Below are 6,070 nucleotides of genomic sequence, written 5' to 3' on the forward strand. Positions count from 1 at the left end.
ATGAAGGGTTTCCCCGGAGACGGGTGGGGGGGGGTGTTTGGGGCTAGGCATTAGGCTGGGTGTGGGGAAAGGCAGGATGGAGAAGAGAAGGCATTCCATGGAGGCAGTAGCAAAGGCAAAATGCTCTTATTCAGTCAATCAACAAGTCTGTACTGAGCATCCTTGGCATCCCCAGTAAAGATTCCCTGCTCTGGGGACCCTGCAGTATATGTGACCAAGTCTGGCTCCACAGAGACCTTTCATCTGCGGAGGCCAATACAGTGAATAATAAATAATGGCGAGAAATATTGTGTTGTGGGACACAAGTGCCACAAAGCAGGCTAAGAGGAGTCTGGGAAGCTGGTGAAGAGTCTCTTAAAGGAAGTGGCTCTTCTGAAGAGGGTAGAGTGGAATCGGGGAAGAGCCTTGAATGGAAGGTGGAGGGTGTGTAGGTGTGTAGCTTGTGGAAGCTCTCTTACTTGTGTGTGAGACCTGGAGTAGGACCCAGAGTAGTTTCATCTCTGGCATTACACACACACACACACACACACACACACACACACACACACACACACACACGAAAAGAAAAAAGCTCGCCTGTGATCCCAGCACTTAGGATACAGGATATATATACACATTCCTTTTTAGTAATACTGGAAGTTGAATCCAGGGTCTTTCGTATGCTTGGCATATGCACATGAGCACGCATGTACACACACACACACACACACATGCAGAAACCTTGAGGTGAGATCTGATTTGCCAGTCTGAACTAAAAAGAAGGCCACAATGACTGAAGAAGGTTCCGGACCAGAGGGAGAAGAATGAGGAGTGTTGGAAAATAGCTGGTCTTTAGATGAGGAGCAGGGTACACAGAGCCCCACTAGATTGTGTTCTGAGCATGATAGGGGAGTCTCCATCTTTGGGGCCTTGGAGGAACAGATACCAAGAAGGAGTCAGTCATGTGAAGAGATTTGAGGGCAGTGATTGTGCGGGATGGAGGGGGAGGGAATGAGAGTCCCTTAATCTGACACCTGGGCTGAGTGGAGACCGGGGAGCACAGGGGGGCATCCTGTATCCAATCTAGTCACTACACAGTGACAGTGGTTAAAATGGGCTGATTGGGCTGGGGCTGGGGCTCAGAAATGGAGTGTTTGCCAAGCATGTACAAGACCCTGAGTTCAACTTCCAGTATCTCCCCCAAAAGAAACAAAACAAAACAAACAAACAAAAAACAGCCCGGGTCTGATTAATACAGAAAAAGATCAAGCTTACACTGTAAGGTACTAAAGACACAAAGGGAACTTTAGAAGTTCCCTAGAGGCAGCAGGGCGCTCTTCTATGCTTGGGTTTCTTAGGAGAGTGGATGTGGAGAAGTTGTGTGGGTGCTCGTCCACAGCTGTTCCATAGTTAACTGGGCAGCAGGACAACCGCAGCTGCAGGGACTGAGGCTGGTGGCCGGTGGAACAAGGGCATCTGTTGATGTGAGGTCCAACGTGGGGGGCCTCTAGCCTGGGGAGAGCTGTAGGGTGCCTCGAGGGAGCTGACAGCTACTCAGCGCTGTGGCTGGGGTGGTGATCATTAGATGGACACACAGGCTAGGAACTTTCTGCCCACCATGCTCTCTCTGGCGCCCTCTACCGGCAAAGCTCGACATCATCCTCTCCTGAGTGCAGGCCCGACGAGTACTGCGGGGGTAGGGGTGGGGGTGAGTACCCTGTTCTTGGCGCGCGCACACACCCCTACCCCTATCCCCCACCCCCCAAGTAAATGTTTGTTCTTTCGTTCGTTCATTTGTTCATTCCCTATGTGGTGGCTCTGGCTGTCCTCGAACTCACGGTGATCATTCTGCTCTGGCTGTCTAATACTGGGGTTGCAAGTATGGGTCCCTTTCTCTCTCTCCCTCCCTGCCCTTCCACATCTATTTTGGCAGGGTCTTTCTATTTATCTAGGCTGGCCTCAAACTCGTGAACCTACCTCAGTCTTCTCAGCGTGGGTGTGAACTTGAAGCTGAGAGGCAACAGAGTGCTAGTTGATACATCGCATCGGTAGACAATACTGGAGAGATTAGTGGGAGCCCTGGAGAACACAGTGCCCCCGCAGAAGAGCCCTGTCTCTAATGACGTTTGCCTTGGCCAAAATTGACCCACTTCTAGCAACCCCGTTTTTTTTGTTTGTTTTTTTCTTCTTTTTTATTTCTTTCTTGTTTTCCTTTGTCTTGCCCTGTAACCTTGGCTGGCCAGTAGCCTTTCATGTAGACCAGGCTGGCCAGGAACACATAGAATCCTCTTGCCTTGGCTTTCCAAGGCATGGCCACTATGTCAGTCCCAGACAGGATCACAGGAAGTTCTAGCTTGTTAGTCTTAAACTTACTATAATAGCTGTGGATAGCCTTGAACTTCGGATCCTTCTGTTTTCACCTCCCAAGGGCTGGGATCACAGACGTTCTCCATCTCTCCTGGCTTTTGGACGAGCCTTCTGAAGACAGATCTGAGGGGTGTACCTCCACATATCCCCCAAAATGTCGGAGGAGGGATTTAGGGAAACAGTAGCAACAACAATATTCATTCAACCAACAGATTTGCATAGCAACCCTGTCCCAGGATCTAGGGCACAGGGAATGAGGTACCCTACTAGGGATTAATTCTGGTGTTGTGAATCTGAAATTCTGAACTAGGGAAAGGAACATTAACCAGATGGCCAGCCTAGTAAATCAGAGTACAGCGGAGTATCAAATAAAGAAGCCAAGTGGTATTTGGATGCCAATCAGAAGCTTAGTCCAGAGGGCTTCCCTGAGGAAGTATCCATCTTCCGTCTTGAAGGATGACCACATGTAAGATTGGTGAAAGAGGCTAGGTAGAGAGAGTCATGAGCAAAGGCCCCCTGGTGGTGAGGTCTATAACATGTCTGGGACATAGAGGCAACCAGTAGGAATAGAAAAGACAAGAACAAGAAAGGTGGGAGCAGAACTGGTGACATGGCTCAGTGGTTAGGAGCACTGACTGCCCTTCCAGAGCTCCTGAATTCAATTTCCAGCAACCACATGGTGCCTCACAAGCATCTATGATGAGGTCCGATGGCCTATTCTGGTTTGTCTGAAGAATGCTACAATGTACTCATATATATGAAATCAATTAAAAAAAAAAAAAAAAGAACTTCATGGCCACCACACCATCAAAAGAAAAAGGAGAATACCTATGCCACAGACAGTCAACATTTTCTAGATCTTGTCTCCACTTTTTCCTGTGGATGCTGAGGCTCTCTGAGGCCATAGTTATGGGTCACTGTATTGGTTTTTGGGAGCAGCCATGATAATTCGCAGGCTACAACAGACATTTATATTCCACTGTTCTCAAGGCCAGAAGCTGGAGATCATGGAGTCTGTAAGGCTGGTTTCTCCAGGCCCACCGTCTCTGTGGCTCGCCTGTGATCATGTTTGCTGTCTTGTGTGTGTCTAAGCCACTCTGGTGCCCCCGTGGTCCGGGTTCCCAGTTCTCACAGCAGCACTAGGCAGATGGGATAAGATTGGATTGTAACTTTTGGGGGTTCCCTCAGTCATTCCATTTGAACTTAGAGTTCAGACTAACCTTGGAGTTACCACCCATCCTCCTGCCTCAGCCATCTGAGAGCTGAGACTACAAGCATGTGCCACTGTGCTCAGTTATTTAGGTGCTCGGGATCTTTCTTTCCTTATGATTTTATATATGTGTGAGTTTCCATGCCTGTTACATGAGTGCCGAGGCCCGAGGAGGTCCGAGGAGGCCTGAGGAGGCCAGAGGAGGCCTGAGGAAGCCTGAGGAGGGCATTGAATCTACTGGAGCTGGAGTTACAGACGCTGTCAGCTTCTTGCGTCAGTGCTGGGAACCAAACTCTGGTCTCCGGGCAGAGCAGCACTGCCTTGTCTCTCACCTAAGGAGCCTGTTTGTGATTTTGCTTGTTCGTTTGGTTTGTGTTTTGTCATTGTTGAGACAGGTCTCTTGGAGGCTAACCTGAAACCTGGAACTCGCTGTGTAGCTGAGGATGACGCTGGACTTCTGACCCCTGCCTCTACCTCTCAAGTGCTGGAATTACAGGTCCACACTGTCTCATCGGCACGTGTGGTGCTGGGGTTGGAGCCTAGGACACTGTACATGTGAGGCAAGCACTCAACCAAACAGCCACACCCACTTTCCTTATCTACAAATGCAGTCACATTCTGCGGTGCTGAGGGCTAGGAACTGAAGATGTGGATTTGAAGACTATGATTCAACCCATAGTTGGGCTCAGGTTTATTCTCTGTGGGCCTCTGCTCATAAACGAAGAATGAGAAGGGACACTACTCAGAATTTTGGGGAAACACTGTAGAACTTTCTTGCTTGCTTGTTTCTTCAAAATTGATTTTTATGTGTGTTGGTGTTTTGACTGCATGCATCTTTGTGTGAGGGTATTAAATGCCATGGATTAGGAGCTATAGACAGCTGTGAGCTGCCATGTGGGTGCCGGGAATTGAACCTGGGTCCTCTGGAAGAGCAGCCAGTAATCTTAACTGCCGAGCCATCTCTCCAGCCCCTTTTTAGGGTTTTCAAGACAGAGTTTCTCTGTGCATAGATCTGGCTGTCCTGGACTTTGATCTTTAGACCAGGCTGGCCTCGAACTCACAGAGACACACCTGCCTCTGCCTTCCAAGGGTTGGGTTTAGAGGTGAGTACCACGTTTGCTGCTTTTATCAGACAATGTCTCCATGTGTAGACTCCGTCAGCCAACAAACCAGGCCAGAACACAGTAGAATCTGTGGCACGGAAACAGCAGACATAAGACAAGGCTCACTCGTAGCAAGACAGGTACAGCTACTGCAATGCTTCCCTTTGTAGTGTTTATTTACTTATTTTAATGTAATGCTGAACGTGGAAGTCAGGGCCTTGTATATGTCACACACACACACACACACACACACACACACCAAGGCCATCCTCTGCTACATATGCAGATGGAGCCCAGGGTCAGTCCATGTATAGTCTTTGGGTAGTGGTTTAGTCCCTGGGAGCTCTGGTGGGTTAGCATTGTTGTCCTTATGGGGTTGCAAACCCCTTCAGCTCCTTCAATCCTTTCTCTAACTCCTTCAATGGGGACCCCGTTCTCAGTTCAATGGTTTGTTGCCAGCATCCACCTCTGTATTTGTCAGCCTCTGGCAGAGCCTCTCAGGAGACAGCTATATCAGGCTCCTGTCAGCATGCACTTCTTGGCTTCATCAATATTGTCTAGTTTTGGTGGCTGTATATATATGGGCTGGATCCCCAGGTGGGGCAGACTCTGAATACCCATTCCTTCAGTCTCTGCCCGACATAATTTCTAAAGATATTGTTGCTCTTGTGATCAAGAATCCTGGCCTTGGGGCTGGAGAGATGGCTCAGCACTTAGGAGCACTGGCTGCTTTTCTAGAAGACCAGGATTTGATTCTGAACACCTACATTGCAGCCCACAACCCTCTGTAACTCCAGTCCTGGGAGATCGATGCACTCCTCAGGCCTCTACAGGCACTAGGAGCACATACAGATACTGAGACATTCAGGAAATATACCCACATATACAAAAGAGTAATAAAAAGAAAAGAATTCTGGCCTTTTTCTTGCTGGACCAACAGGTGGTGACTTAATTCAGAAACGGTCCAGTCCCTCCTGTGGCTGCAGTTATGAATCTCAGGGTTTGGTCTGAGCCGTATGATAATAAGGAACTAACTGTAGCTGCCTAGATGCCAAGAAAACCCAAGGTTACCAAGAGCAGGGTGGAAGACACACTCTCGCTCCAGTGAGCACAGCAGGGGGTCAAGTTAACCTTGGATTACAGTCTTGGGGAAAACACTTTCTTAAATGATCAACTGTGTCCACATCAGAGCTGGGCAGAGTCAGACTTTCTGGGCAGACAGTGAAGGAGACCCACAGTGGCTCAGCTCTCCACACCAGGTGCACGGTTAGCCTCGTGTGGTGGCACAAGCTTTTAATTGTGACACTCAGGAAGCAGAGTTTGAGGTCAGTTTGCTCTACACAGTGAGTGCCGTGCCAGACAGAGCTACACGGTGAGACCCTGTGTCAAAACAAGACAAAGTAACCCGCTC

Source organism: Rattus norvegicus, chromosome 3 (assembly GCF_036323735.1).
Source record: "Rattus norvegicus strain BN/NHsdMcwi chromosome 3, GRCr8, whole genome shotgun sequence".
NCBI lineage: Eukaryota > Metazoa > Chordata > Mammalia > Rodentia > Muridae > Rattus > Rattus norvegicus.